Raw genomic sequence first — 15,786 nt, 5'->3', positions numbered from 1 at the left:
TGGACGCGGTTCTCAGCGGGGAGAAAGTTCTATAATTTCTATAAATGCCTCAGAGAAGGTGGAGGGAGCTCCCTCTCCAGAGGGGGGCTGTAAGGACAGGAGCATGGGGCAGGTCAGCTCCCGAGTTCGTTTCTGGCTCCCAGGTAATGGATGCTGATCACCAGCGATGACAGAACCCTAGAACAATGGGACTGCGAGGCTCTGATGTGGGTAGGGTTCGACCACCTGTGCTGGTCTTAGGCCCAGGCTGCTCCTCGCTCTCGTGGGCCCGCAAGGGCTTGGGGAACGCCTACTGTTGGTTCTGCTCCAAGCAGAGTGCCCAGTAAAGGGGGTTGTGCCAAGTTCTGCCATTGCCAAAGTGAACTTGGGCACCCCTCTCTCTGGAGTGCAGAGGTCTCCTATGGCTTTGTGGGTGGGTGGGGGCTGCATGTGGAAGGAGCAGAGTGAAGGGCTTTCATTGAAACACAGAGCCAGGGACAATGTGGTGGGAGGAACCGCCTGTGTCAGGACACTTCATCACTGCGGATGTCCCGGCACACCATGTTCCTGATAGCTCGGCTGCCAAGGCCACTGCGAGGGAGCCACTGTGGAAGGCAGGTGAGGAGGCCTCAGGGCCCCCCCCCCCCCCCCCCCGCTGCCCACCTCCCGACCGCATCGGCCTGGCTCAGGCTGCCCCTTCCTGGAGAGCGGTCACAGACTCACACATCTCCCCCTGCCCAGGCATCCCAGGCCTCCATCCTGGGGCAGCCTCTCTCCCTTCCAAGGAAGGGGAGCCCTTGAATCTGGCCCCTCGGCACGAGTGTGATTATTATCTAGAGCCAAGTCAAGGTCTGAGGCTGCTCCTAGAATAACTCAGCTGTGCCTCGTTTCCACTCAGAGCATCTATTCCGTCTGCGCCCCACCTTCCCTCTGCTCTTTCCACTCATTCTGCTATCGTTTAAAACATGTGCTCGATTTATTTCCTGTAGCTGGTGACGCTGACTTCTTGTTTTTCTTCACAGAACAGCCGTCGAAGTGAAATGTGCATGCGTATGCTACTCCGAATAGGTGCCTTGTGTAAATCAGCTCACTTAACCATCCCAACAACATTTTAGAGCGAAGGACTGTGTCTGTTAGACAAACAAGGAGACTGAGAGTCAGAGAAGGTAAAGAAGTTGCCGACGGTCACGTGGCTCCTAAACAGCAGAACCCGGTTTTGAACTGACCGTGGCCAAATTGCAGAGCTGGTGCTCTCCTGCTCTCCCACGTGAAGCCCATCCAAGTCCAGAGCACTAAACAGAGTGCGATCTTGGTTCTGAATTATAATCCTGACTTTCCTGGCTGCATATCTGGCTCTGAATTACACATTACTGCATAGGTCCCTACCTGGGGTCTCTTTCCAATGTAAGAAATGGAAATACCCAAGGGAATCATAATGGTAATGAAATAGCTGCCATTGTTTCAGGGAAATTCTACACTACCAGATAATAGTATAATATACTTTGTTCCCTAACCTGAATTGTTACAGGCTAAGAGCAGGCACGAAGTTATGAAATAATACCAGTATTATTGGTATATGTCATCAGGATGGAATAATAATAGTAACTGGCATCTCTGTTGGGGGTCTCTCAGAACTCTTGGATTGGCTCATGAGAATCCTATAATATTAATCTCACTTGCTAGTTGCATAGTTGTGGCTTACACAGGGCACACAACTGCTGGTTAACTCCCTCCCAAGATGATGACACTGTAGACACAGCAACACTGAGTGTGAAGTTTTATGTCATATAAACACTGAAAAATGTAACAAAGGCTTAACAGATGGCTTTGACTTCTGGCTGCACTTCTGGTGAAGGGGGCCAGTCAATGCCACAAGGGGCACCAGAAGGTTGAGTCTGGGGCCTTCGGAGCCGTGGGCAGCCCAGACAAGGGAAGATAATTAGCTGTCTTTCAAACTGCATCTTTGGAGACTTCGGCACCGACATTCTAAGGAAGTAATAAAAACTTGTGCGTTATTTTATGGTATCTGGAGAGAAACATGTACTCTATGAGAAGTGCTGTGGACTAATCCCCTGTTACTTGTCATTAAAGAAAGAAAAATACTGACACTTCACCATAAAGATAAAAAGCAAGGAGAGGAGGATTAAAGGGTGTTTCACTCAAGGTTTTGTTTTGTTTTGTTTTGTTTTTTTGGAAGACACAGTTCTTGTCCGAAACGGGAGCAGGCAGATCTGGCACTTGCTGGGGGAGTTCAATTCTTTGGAGAAAATACAGAGACAAAAAGATCATTTTGATGGTATTGAGAAGGTTTCCTTGAGTAGATTTGAGTCCAAATACACCCAGAAATTTTTAAAAGGGCAAAATTAGGCCTATTTCAAGGTATGGAATATAGATTTGAAAGTCTTAATCACGGTGTGAGTACTTTTCAAGCAATTGAACATTTCATATGTCCCTAATTATCGAGCAGTGCCTCTATGGAGCAGGCCTGGAAGCCTGTGACTGAGGTTCCCAACTCGTTTGGCCCTCATTTGCTTAAGATGGAATATCTCATTGCCTTTCTCGGCAGGCTGCTGTGGGCCACTCGAGGGGCCCTTCTGTCTATTTTTCCTAATACTTAGCCGTGGCTTACCGGCCACAATGCAGATTCACCCACCCAGCCCCCTGCAGATGATGTATGAAAAATCATGAATAAAAGGGCATGAAAATCAAATTAATTCATTTTCCATTTCCCCCACATTTGTATCTGTCTACCCAGTACTTTTCCTTTTTAAGCCTGCTGTCCCTTTGAAAGCAAGCAGCACGGTTATAATACATTCTCCTCATCGTAACCCTGCACTGTATGCATTCTGCATTAAATAATAAAGGAGATTAATAATTAAATCAAAATGAAAAACCACTTGTTTCCTGTCTACAGCCCAAGGGACAGATTTCCTGGGCTGGTGCCAATTTATCAATGATGATTAGAGACTAGGAGGCAGGAGAGGTGCAGAGAAGACAACCATGAGAAAGCAGAGTCATGTGAATATGAACGTACTGATGTATGAGGGAAAAAGAAGGGACGATGATGACAGGTAAGTGAATGGGGAGAAAAGACCAGAGAAACAGTATGACAGGTAAAATCCCAATAATTATAGCTGAAACCTACTGGGGGCTCACCATACCCCACATTGGACTCTAAATGCTTTACATGTGTTAACTCATGTAATCATTTCAGAACAGGTATAAGATAGATACTGTTTCCTCCATTTTACAGATGAAGAAACTGAGGCACAAGGCAGGGTAAGCCAACTGCCCCAAAGCTAGTGTTTGCGTGGACTGAAACCCAGGCTAACTGGCTCTAGGCTCATTCTCAGAGTCCAAGGACAAAACACAGGGAATGCCCCAAATGCGAGGAATGACAAATACTAAGGGAGAATAGACAGGAGAAGTCAGCGAGAATATGACAAAGATAAAAGCCTAAGAATAAAAGACTTGAGAGTGAAAGTAGGTCAAGAAACAAAGGATGAAAAGACAAAACACAGTGAAAGTGAATAGGGGCAAGAAGAAGAAAAGAAAGAACAGAGACGATCAATCAAGGGGAATAAGTCATCAAGTGCTTATTGTCCGATGCTTCTCCTTTGCTGTCTTGTTTTTCCATGCCATGTCAAGGTAGGTGTTACTATACCCATTTTACAGAAGGCAAAGTGAAGGTCTGAGAAGTGATATGCACAAGGTCACACAGTTGGTTTATGGGAGATCAGACATTTTGTTGATTACAAAATATCAGTGAGGGGCACCTGGGTGGCTCAGTCGGTTAAGTGCCTTCCTCTCGGTTTCAGCTCAAGTCACAATCTCACAGTTCCTTGAGTTTGAGCCCTGTGTCGGGCTCTGTGCTGACAGCACAGAGCCTGCTTGGGATTCTGTCTCTCCCTCTCTCTGCCCCTCCCTCGCTCTCTCTTCTCTCTGTCTCTCTCAAATAAACTTAAAAAAAAAGTGTCAATGAAAGACATTAAGGAATATCTAAATGAGGAAGAAATATACTGTGTTCATAGACTGGAAGACTCAATAACAGTAAAGATGTCAATTCTCCCCAGAGTGATGTGCAGGCTTAATGCAATTCCTATCAAAATCCCACCAGATTTTTCATAGGTAGAAAGATTATGCTAAAATTTCTATGGAAAGGTAAAGGAACTAGACTATTCTTGTAAAACAGTTTGAAAAAGAATAAAGTGGAAGAAATCAGTCTAGTGCATTTTAAAACTTATTGTCTAGCTAAGTGATCAAGTCTAAGTGGAACCGGAGGAGAGACAGACACATAGATCAATAGAACAGAACCTGGAACCCAGAAACAGACCTTCACAAATATACCCCACTGGTTTTTGACAAAAGTGCAAACCGGATTCAATGGAGAAAAGACTGTCTTTACAACAAATGGTATCAGAACAATAGCCACAGACAGAAAGATGAACGTGACTGAGTCTCAGACCTTATACAGAAAGTAACTCAAAATGAATCACGCACAAAGTATAAACGAGACAGCTGTACAACTTTTAGGAAACAAAAGAAAACCTGCGGAAACCTTCAAGATCTACAGCAGGCAGAGAATTCTTCGACTCGACACCGAAAACCTCATCCATAAAAGGAAACACCTATAAATTGGACCTTGTCGGAATTAAAAAGTTTACGTTTTGCTGAAAAAGACCTTGTTAAGATGAAAAGACATGCTCCAGAGTAGGAGAAAATGTTTGCAAACCATGTATATGGCAAGGGTTAGTACCTGGCATGCATACAGGACTCTCGAGATCCAACAGTAAAGCAAACAATCTAATTAGAAAATGGGTCTAAGACACGAAAGGACATTTTCCTAAAGAGAACATATGGGGAGCAAACAAACACATGAAGAGATGGCCAATATCATTAGCCATTAGGGAAATGCAAAACCACAGTGAGATATCATCGCACACCTATGAGGATGGCTAAAATAAAAAATAGTGACACCACCACATAGTGGCAAGGATGTGGAGAAAACGGATCACTCCTACACTGTGGATAGGAATGTAAAATGGTACAGCCACTATGGAAAACAATTTGACAGTTTCTTGAAAAACTAAACATATAATTACCATGTGAACCATCAATTGCACTTCTGGGCACTTATCCCAAAGAAATATAAACTTATGTTCATGCAAAGACCTGTATACAAATATTTATAGCAGCTTTATTCATAATAGCCTCAAACTGGAAACAACCCAGATATCCTTCGAGGGGTGAATGTTTGAATGACTTCCACATCCACACTGAGATATGACACAGCCCATATACTCATGCACACACACACACACACACACACATATCCCTGGATCAATCTCCAGAGAATTATACTGATTGAAAAGCCAAAAGGTAAGGTCGCCTGGGTGGCTCAGTTGGTCAAGCATCTGACTTCGGCTCAGGTCACGATCTCGCAGTTCATGGGTTCAAGTCCAGAATCAGGCTCCCTGCTGTCAGGGCAGAGCCTGCTTCAGATCCTCTGTCCTCCTCTCTCTCTGCCCCTCCCCCTCTCATGCTCTAGTGCTCTCTGTCTCTTTCTCTCTCAAAAATAAATAAACATTAAAAAATATTTAAAAAAAGAAAAACCAAAAGGCTATATACTGTATGACTAAATTTATATAACTTTCTTGAGCTGATAAAAACTAGAAATGAGGGCAAGTTAATGGCTGCTAGGGGGTGAGGAAGAGGTGGGACCGGAGGGAAGTAGGCGTGGCTATAAAAAGGGGCAGCATGAGAGATCTTGGCTGTGAGGGAAATGTTGTTTTGTTGAGTGAACATTTAAGGTAAAGATTCAGGGGGAATCTGAATGGATGAGAAGAAGGACCAGTGCAAGTGCAAGCCCCGCCCCTCCCCACCCTGGCCCCCTCTAGGTCAGTCTCAGGGCCTCTGGAACTGGGCTCCTTCCTCAGGCTCCCTCCTCTCTTCCACCTCACTGAATTTTTGAGCCCCCTTGGAAAGCTTTCCTGCTTCTGCCTGGCCTTCCCTAGGCCCTTTTGCCTCACTGTGATGGCTCTTAGCTCTGATGCCGCGAGGTATTTGTGGACGTCTGCTTTCCTCGGGTAGTCAACAGAGAGAACTCCAAGGTCGGGCAGGCAGGGTGTGTCAATGACCCAACCTTGTAGCGAAGGTTTCTACACAGGGTCTGGCCTGTGGTAGGAGCTCCATACACATTTTTATTTTTATATCTTTATTATATTTTTAAGTTTATTTATTTAGTTTGAGAGAAACAGAGACAGCGTGAGCAGGGGAAGGGCAGAGAGAGAGAGAAAGAGAGAGAGAGAGAGAGAGAGAGAGAGAGAAAATCCCAAGCAGGCTCCGCACTGTCAGCACAGAGCCCTACACGGGGCTCAGACTCACGAAACCGCGAGATCATGACCTGAGCCGAAACCAAGAGTGGGACGCTTAACCGACTGAGATACTCAGGGGCCCCTCCATATGCATTTTTAAAGGAATACGTGAGTGACATTTAAGTTCGTCCAATAAAGGACACTTTCCAAAGTGACTCAGGCACCCTGACTGTCACTGTAAGGCCTACATACCTTACTGTCCAGTGGGGTTGCTCTGTGATAGTCCAGGTTAGCTGACTGGCATAACTTTGGTTCGTAAGGGGCTCTTATAAACCTGGGCACCTGTGGGGTCTGTTATCGCTGCTGGATGGCCAGCTTCCTGGAAAGGAGGCAGGACCTAGTCTCTGTTGCTCTTATCACTCTCCTCCTGGCCAGACTCTGGGCATCCAGTGCTCAACAGCACGATCTTGGGAGGGACAGACTCGGAGGGCAAAACACACAGGACATGGGTTCAACCCCCTGATGGTACTTCTCTGCCCTACTTCCTCACTGCTCGTTATGAGCAGCAAGAAATAATGTAGGAAGATGGCATTAGGGCCTGCCTCATATTACAGTAAGAAGCCTGAGATGTGGGACAGGACAAAGAGGTGGACAGCACACCCAGCCTCAAACAACCAAGTTTGAGGATGAGAGTTTGGAAAGAATGAGAGTTTGAAAGCCCTTCGTGGGCTCTCCTTCCCTCCTTCTCCATTTATTTCTCCACCCCCGGCCACCAGCCTCTCTGGCCGCCATATGTGGGTTGACCCTCAGTGACCCGGAAGCGCTGTTGCCACCTGACCGACTGGTCGGGTTATCCCTGACCTTTGCCCCTCAGCGTGCTCTGGCCTGGAATGATAACGGAGCTTAACATTTGCGCACCAGCCAGGATCTCCAGGGTCATGTGTTAAAGGTTTGGCTCTGACATTTAAGTTAACACCGTTGTTGGCAAGGCTTGCTGCCATCCGGGGCTCTGTTGACTAGAATAGCTCACTTATCAGAATGTCAAGGTAGGAGGAACTAGATAAGCTTGCTGCACTGGCAGGGACATGGCCCCGTTCCTCAGCAGCCAGGGTCTCAGGAAGGGGGAGCCGTCCCCTCCATTTCCAAATAATCCCAGAGAAAGCCACCCACAAGTCTCTTAGAGAAATACATTCAGGTGGTTTTTGTTTGTTTGTTTGTTTGTTTCAAATGCCTCACTACACTCCTTTGTGTTTGATCTCCCATGCTTCTTATCTTTTCTTTAGGAAAAAGAGAAAAATTCCTCCATGGCTGACAGCTGTCTCAGGAGACATCTGATGATGGCCCCTCTCTTAGAAACGCTGCCAGCTCTCAATGGCCTGCCTGTAGCTCAGACACAGTGAAAATTTGAATCTAAACATGGCTCCTTCAAACCACCGAATGGACTCCTCTTTTCTCCCCAGGGTACTCCCACCCCCAGCCGAAATACTCAATCAGTATTGCCCAGAAAATGCAAGCTTTTGCTCTCATGCTCTGACGTGGAAAGCATAAACCTGCCTGAAGGACCACGTTCCAAGGCTCTCAAAGGTTAATTGTTCCTGGCACATGCTAAGTGATCAAATAAATGGTTGTTGAACTGATTTAAAAACAAGAAGCTGAAGTAGATGCCATTTTCAAGTACGTGAGCGCCCAGCACACCTATTTGTGGCTTTGCCCACAGAAGGCATGGGGAACTAGGTCACTTTCAGAGCAAATGCTAAGTGGAGAATGGACAATCTGGTTGTCTCTTCCCTGCTGTGGGGTTAACTCCGTCACAGGGGACTACGGCAGTGTTGGAGTCTCCTGAATTTCTGGACAGGAAACCCCGGCAGGCATTTGCAGGAAGCCCCAAAGGGATGCTGCCACTCAGCTGGCCGGGGACACTGGGGCAGAGAGAATGTCTGTGACAGAGCCATGCTGATGTTTCCACAGTGGGAGAGCTGGGCTCTGCTCAGGATGTGCCCACAGACTCAGGGGTGCCCCTGTTGGGGAATCCCGCTGAGATCTGCCTGCATCCCCAGAGAAGGCAGCAGAGTTTTCGGACCAGCCCCTTCTCTTTGCTCATGCTTATCGCTTATCCTGTCCCCACTGCTTGCTGGATGGAGTTAGTTCATTCATCCCATGTCTAATGCAGGCGTGCTACTTCAATAAGACATGTTGCCTGTGAGGAGTACTGGCAGACTGTAGTGGCTTTTGGAGAGGACAGAAGTCTGTGTGAGTGGTCCCCTTTCAGCCAGAGAGCTAGATAGTGTATCTAGAACACGGCTCAGGGAGATAGGGAGGACTGTGGAATGTGCAGACACGCTCTCTATGTGATGTTTCCCCCTTCGGTGGTGACCCTGGTGCTGTTCTGATAATTTAGGCTGCTGTAATAACATATTATCAATCTCATAATTAATATGCAGAGCCTGACAAGTAATAAACACGTAACAAATGGCCCAACATACTCCTTCCAAGGTAAAAGAAGGTTGTCTTTTTCCAGCCTCGGGCTGTAAGTCTCTACTCTGTGAACTCCGTTTCAGATTATCTGGGTCCAGGATGGTACAAGGGATGGGAAGAGGTGAGAAGGGGGGAGTAGGAGAAACAGCTGATGGAAGAAGAGACAACCCCATCGCATACACAAAATGCCCAATGTCATGTAGTCAGCGTTCAATAAACGACAATTCCTTAATATTACGGCCAAGAAGCATGCACCCTGAGTGCGTGAGGCCATCTAAGGTCAGATCAATAGTTTAAAATCCCAGGCAAGGTGACAAAGCTTTTTGTGCCAGAGCCCAAACGAAGGCCTCCTCCCCCTAACTTCCACACCATCCACACCCTGCTTGGTTCTTCCACCAGATTCTAGGGCACCCCAGAGCCTCATCAGCCAGCTGATAGGATTTACACCCAGCTTTGAGGAAAAGGTACGGATTGGGAAAGCCAGCTTACCTTTCGGGGTTACTGTTTAACAGTGGAAAGAGTCTGGCTTTGAAGTCGGAGGACAAGGGTTTAGGGGATAATAGCTCTGCCATTATTCCCGCTCAGAACTCTAAAGCTGTGGTCTCATCTGTAAAGCCGGCGAATGACCTCCACCCCGCGGGACAGGCATCCAGATGAACTCATGTGAATGTGTCTGGCTCAGTACTTGGTTCCATAAATATTAGCTTTTTTTTCACTGCTTCTCTCCCACTGGGAAAAGTGCTTTGTGAACCAGAAAGCCCTATGATGTGGTTAGCTTAGCGGTGAGAAAAAGGTACATTTTGGAGTCAGGCCCAGGTGAGAATCTCACTTGTGAGCTGGGTACCTCCCGCGAGTTACACAGCCCCACGTAGCTGCAGCTTCTCAGCCAGAGAAGGCAGATGTGAATATTGGTTCTGTTAAAAGGATCAAAAGAGAGCAAAGCGCTTGGCCCATTCTGACACAGAGCAAACAGTCATGTGCCTGTTGATCTTCTGGTGTTCCAGAGGGCTCTCAGAACAGGTGCTGGGCTAGCCTTCCCCGACCTGGTGTTTAGGGTAGGCCCTGGAACTTTGGGGGCCATACCTGGTCCCAGGGGCCAGACCTGGTCCCAGGAGCCATCCCTGCCAGCTTCCAGGAAGTGACCAGGCGGCAAGGAGGGCAGAAAGAGCAAGGCCACGTTTCCAATGTGGCCAGACTTAAAAGAAAGCAAGAGTCAGCTGAGAGTCAAAGGCTGAGGGAGCTGGCCGCCTCCCCGCAGCCCTCTACACCCGGGTATGAAGGCAGAACCCTCACCCCGGGGAGGGGGTGGGGGGGGGTAGATGATGCCCCCACCCTGCCTTGGCTTCTCATTCCACAGCGCGGGGGGGGGGGGGGGGGTGGGGACCCTCCCCCTCCCCCTCCCCAGGTAACCCTGTTGCAGCACCTGCACTGAGATGTTTACAACCCTCTGAAGACTGAACTCCCAATGCCTGGGGCACCTGCCGGCTCTGGGGAGCTCGGATTTCCTGGTTGAACTTTAAACCGGCCCTCAGCCCTCCACTGTCCCCATGGGCTCCCAAAGTGGCAGATGCCTAGCAAAAGCTAACTGCCAGGGGCAAGGGGCACCTTGAGGGTACCCATCCAGCCTTCCAGAACCAGTGGCGGGGGTTAAAAATGCAGAAGGAAAAGAAGGCAACTTACTTGTTGAGATGGGAGCTTCCAAGTCCCACTGATGCTAACTTCTGGGTGCAGGGGTGCTCAGGGCCCTCGCGGGGACTCTCCAGCCCCAGCCATTACCACAGCCTCGGAGTCCACCTAGAGCTTCTCCCTGGCGTGGGGTCCTGTGGCCAGAGGCTAAGCCATCCTGTCCCTTCCCGCGCCAGCCCCTCAGTCACTCCCTTCCTCCGGCAGCCGGAGGCTCTGTTCACGCTCTTGCTCTCTCGCGCGCGCTCCCCCCTCCCCTCCGTCTCTCCCCCTTCTCCTACCTCCGCCCGCTTCTCTCCCCCGCTTCTCCTCCCCTTCTGCCCCAGGACGGAGGACTCTGTGTAACAACGTGTAATAACCCACTTAAAGGGCCCCGGGCAAAGGCGGGAGGGGCGGGAGGGTGGGGCGGGGTTCCCGGGCGGGCCGAGACGCAGCGGTTCTGAATGAATCGGATCTGGGAGGTGCGGAGAGCACCCGAGGAGAGGGGGCGGACAGCTGTCCCCTCCCTCGCGCCCCCTCCCTGCCGCGTCCGGGCTGGTGGTACTGGGGGTGCTTCTGGCCGTGCAGAGAAGCAAAGGATGGAGATCTTGTGCAAGTGTGTGTGTGTGTGTGTGTGTGTGTGTGCGCGCGCGCGCATCCTCCCGCGTGTGCATGTGCGTGAGCTCGCCTGCATGTGCATGTGTGAGCGCCGCGTGTGCCTGTGTGTGAGCGCGCCTGTGCGTGTGTGTGAGCGCGCGCGTGCTGAGTGGGTGCGGTGGAGCAGAGGAAAGGAAGAAACTAGAAGGGCAGAAATCTTGGATCAGAGCCCTGGACGGGCGGCTCAGTCACCTCGCTGCTGTTGCTTTCTCGCCCTCCCGCTCCTGTGGGCGCAGTGAGGGCAGTGGTCCCGTCCAGAGACAGGAAACAGGTCTGCTCTGATCCCAGGGCTCTCTGCTCACCGTCTAACCGGCCTTTCCGGGGACATGTGACCTGGGCCTGGGTAGGGATAGCGGGAAAGGGGAAATGCTCCCTCCGCTCAGAGAAGTCTCCCATTGACTTAGAGCCCAAGCTAAATGCACACCTAGGCGGAGTAGAGCCACTGCCTGCCCTTTGGGGTTCCTCCCTGCCTGGAGGACTGATTGCATGCGTTTATTCTTTAATTAGTGGGAGCTGCAGGAAAGGCAACTGCAGATGGGCCATCCCCTGCAGAGAGGCCTGCTGTCTGGGGAGGCGCCGGCAGGCTTCTCTGAGGACCATCCATTCAGGGCAGCCCAGCCTATGGGGTTCGGCACCCCTGCTCCAGGCCCTGAGCGTGTCTCCTCTCTGCCGGCAGGCACACTTGATCAAGGGTGTGAGACCGGTGTCCATGAGACTGTAGGCTCTGCTGGGGCAATGACTGTGACTGACTTGTTCTCTGCTGAGTCCCCAGCACCTAGCACGAGTGCTCAATGAATATGTATCAAGTGAACACTGTCAACAACAGGAAAGCCGGTTTATTAAATCACAAGGAGACAATCGGTTGTTAGTGTGACTGGGCGGGGGGGGGGGGGGGGGGGGCGTGCACCAAGTCATTCCTCTCCTGTGAGAGCACAGCAATGTGACAGCGACATGGCACTGGGAGCCATGAGGGCAACCCCCCCCCCCCGGGGGCTCCTGTTGTGGCATACAGCAGCCAACGTGCACACGTCCCACTACCCAGAGTTAGAGCACGGAGGGTCCCTGCCGGGGTTTACATGCTGGACGCCCCCCTCCTCTCTGTCTGTAGCGGGGTCATTCAGTGTGGCTGCAATTAACCCTCACTGAGTAGGAAATCTCAAAGTCCCCTTGGGGGATTTAGCCTGTCTTCCTGCTCATTCATTACACATTCATCTAATAGTTTAACACTCTGAGAAGACAGTTCTTAATTCCTTAATTTCCTAGCTCTTGGGAGAAGCCTTGACTGTATAGCCCTGTGGACTGGATGACATCCTTTATACACATTTACCAAGCCTATGAGAGCCTGTGAGCCTATGAGCCTAACTGTTGCTTTTGGATCCAGCGTAAAAAACTATGGGATTTCTTCTGCCAAATGGGGAGAGACTGGCTGACTTTGAGGCAAAACATAGGGTGGTCTGGGAAATGTTGCTCTGTAAATATTCTCACAGCGATGGGACCTTGGGCCAGGGGACAGAAAACCTGGGTCCAGTTCTTGGTCTGGATCTGAAAAATCAGAGATATGGGGGTTCTCGTCCTGACTGGTTTTTGCACATTTAGGTGAGCCTTCACTTTTCCATATGCCCAAGTCTCCCAGAGAGCCCGGGCAACATCTGAGGATAAGAGATACAATTGAAGAATGGCTCTGGGGGCTTGGAAGATGCTGGGTGCGTCTTTCAGTGTCCAAAAATTGATGAGGCAGTACTTGAAAGCACTGAGAATTCAAGGGTGTTATCACTGTTAATTAGAGTACTGCCTCTGTCCACCTTTATCAGCTTCTCTTACCTGCCTTCACTGAGTGGGAGGTGAATCACAATTAAAGTTTTCTTTTTAGAATATGACACACAGGAAATTATCTTTTCTCCTATTTATAGAAATTCGATTTGCATTTATGAGGCTGGTAATGTCTCATAAATATTTCCGGCCACCTAAAATATTAATTAAAAGAGCTCTACTCTGAAGTCCTAACTAAAACTCTTCTAAGACAAATATTGTAAGTATTTTCACTCATGGCAGAAGAATTCCTCACATATTAGTTAGATATGTTAATGAGTCAACCTAGCAACAACAGACATGTGTCGACTAATGAGTATTAACTTGAAATAGTTAAGAATTCAAAATGGTATGAGAATAGTATCACAGATAATTGTGAAGATGCCACCCAGTTTAAACAGCAAAACACAAGATTGCTGAGATTGTGAACCCATCCTGGATTAGCTCCTCATCCCTCAAGAGAGAATCAATAGCCTGAATTTGGTGTTTTTCTTTCTCATGATTTCTTTATGCTAAGACCACACACACACACACACACACACACACACACACTTATTCAATCAGTGAATATTGCCCATATATCGGTATTTTTGCACTCATAAACTCTTCTGAGCACATTGATATGTGCTGTGAGAAAAGCTAATAAGTATAATGGCGGCTTTGATCTACGATGTCTCACCATTCAGTTGGGAGGGTCAGCCTCTATGCAGGAAAAGTTAGCAGACAAATTAACAACTTGGGTTCTACTTCATAGGTGCTAATTGGATGGGATGATGGTGTAGAACAGAGGGTAATGCTAACCAAGCTTGGAGAGTCGGAGCTGAGAGCTGACATCTGCCTAAGGACCGAAGGAGCATCTGATGTGAACCCTGAAGTAAGACTAGGCTTTGAATATGGAGGGGAGTAGGGTTTGTATGAAGAAAGGCACGGGAAGGCAAGGCTTACGTGTGTGTGTGTGTGTGTGTGTGTGTGTGTGTGTGTGTCGGGGACCTGAGGGAGGGACTGGTGTCAGGGGATAGGGCAGGGAAAGTGTGAGGGAGGGTTGATGTCAAGTGACTGTAATGAGCTGAGTGCCTATTACCTCTGAGCTCAGCTAAGCAGTCCACATAAGCAGATGCTTTCATCTTAAGACCCCAGGGGAAGGTAGTATCATCATCATTTCTCCGATGAGGAAACTGAGGCTCAGACAAGTCAAGTGTCCTCTTATGGGCACAGTCATTAATAGTGACTTTCATAACCCAGCTTTGTGAGATTCCAAAATCATATTCTTAACGGTTATGGGTGAATGGTGTTCCCCACCCCACTCCCCAGATTCGTATGTTGGAGCCTGAACCCCGAGTATACCCCTAGGGGTGCTGTATTTAGAGACAATGTTTTCAAGAGATGATTAGGTTAAAATGACGCTGTTGGGATAGACCCTGATCCAGTCTGCCTGGCGTCTTTATAAGAAGAGGAGATTGGGGCACGCATACACCGGTGGGGGGTGGGGTGCACGCAGAGAAATGGCCACGTGAGGACGCAGAGAGAAGACAGCTGTCCGCAAGCCGAGGAGAGAGGCCTCAGGAGAAACCAGCCGTGCTGGCCCCGTGATCTTGGACTTCATCCTCCAGACCCGTGAGAAGTAAATCTGCTGCTCAGGCCCCTCAGTGTGTGGTGTTTTGCTACAGCGGTGCTAGCACACCAACGCACGAGCCATACTGGCTGCAACTGTGCCTCTCGGAAGCGCCTTGTGTCCCAAGCCACGGAGCGTGGACTTGCTTCGGCAGAGGGGAGGTGACCGGTGAAGATTTCTGAGTCGGGGAGAAATAGGGGAAAGTCATTTCTCACGAAGATTTTCCTCGAGGCGTTTGGTACATAACTGATTCGCGTATTCCTTTCAGCGAATGATGACTGAGCACCGATCTTGGGACCTGTGCTGGTGCAGAGGTCGTGTTCGTGCTTTTCACCCCTACAAGCTCCACTGGTCCCACCTGCTGGTGCATAGTAGGCGACGAATCAAGTTTTGTCGAATGAGAAAACGGTTACGGGCTAGGTTCTGGGGATAGGAAAAATGGCAAGACAAACACAGAGTTTGTCTTCAAGGAGCTTACGGTCTGGTGAGGGCACCAGGCCGTATGTAACTAGTTCCGCCAGTGACCAGTCTAGGTGCAGAGAGAGTAAGCAGCGCCACCCAACGGAACTTTTGCGACGAAGGAAACATTCCATATCTGTGCTTCTATAACACGGCACGTGTGGTCGTTGAACATGTGAAACGTGGCTACTGCGAGTAACAAAATGACTTTTAAATCTGATCTCATTTCTTTTAAATAGGCACTATGGTTGGGGGGGGGGGTGCGGGCTGCCGGATGGCACTGTCTAGGGGTCAGAGGCAGGGGTGCACGCTTGGGCTTTGGTGGTTCCAAGAAAGAACCCCACGACCCGTAGGGTGTTCGCAGATCAGAGGTAGGAGCCCCACTCCGGGGAGCTTGTATGAACTACTGAACTCCAGCCTCCACCTCAGTCCTGCTCAGAGACCAGCTTCACTCGAACAGAATCCCTAAGTGATGCCTACGCACGCTGGGGTCGGCGAGAGAACACGCGGTAGAAAACACAGCTGAGGCAGACTCAGCAGATCCAGTGCCTGGTAGCATCTGGGGAGCGGGGAGAAGAGAGGGTGGAACTGGATGGCTTGTCGCTGAGCTGTGCCAAGTAGGCTTCCCGGACTCCCCTGGGATCAGGAGAGCACCGTTCCCCTTCCACTTCCCTCAGCTAAAGACCTGATCGCAGGGTGCTGGGAGTTCCTTTGTCTTCTTCCTCTACCTACAGTCTGCAAGTTTCTTGGGGGTGGGGACCTTGGGGTTTCAAATCCTTCCATTCCCAGCGTCCGGCGTCACACCTTTTATTCAGCAAA

General features: G+C 49.4%; 1 protein-coding gene across 1 annotated transcript in view; it reads right to left on the bottom strand.

The window, feature by feature from the left end:
• The window catches only part of KCNJ5 (potassium inwardly rectifying channel subfamily J member 5), a 29,538-nt gene extending 18,809 nt beyond the window's left edge, over positions 1-10,729 (bottom strand). The window contains exon 1 of the mRNA XM_058687302.1: positions 10,449-10,729. The gene's annotated coding sequence lies outside the window, so the exon portion shown is untranslated. The remainder of the gene's footprint in view (positions 1-10,448) is intronic.
• Between the last annotated feature and the right edge of the window lie 5,057 nt (positions 10,730-15,786).

The sequence above is a fragment of the Neofelis nebulosa genome, chromosome 10, assembly GCF_028018385.1.
Source record: "Neofelis nebulosa isolate mNeoNeb1 chromosome 10, mNeoNeb1.pri, whole genome shotgun sequence".
NCBI classification, from domain to species: Eukaryota; Metazoa; Chordata; class Mammalia; order Carnivora; family Felidae; genus Neofelis; species Neofelis nebulosa.
This window is presented reverse-complemented; position numbering and strand designations above follow the sequence as displayed.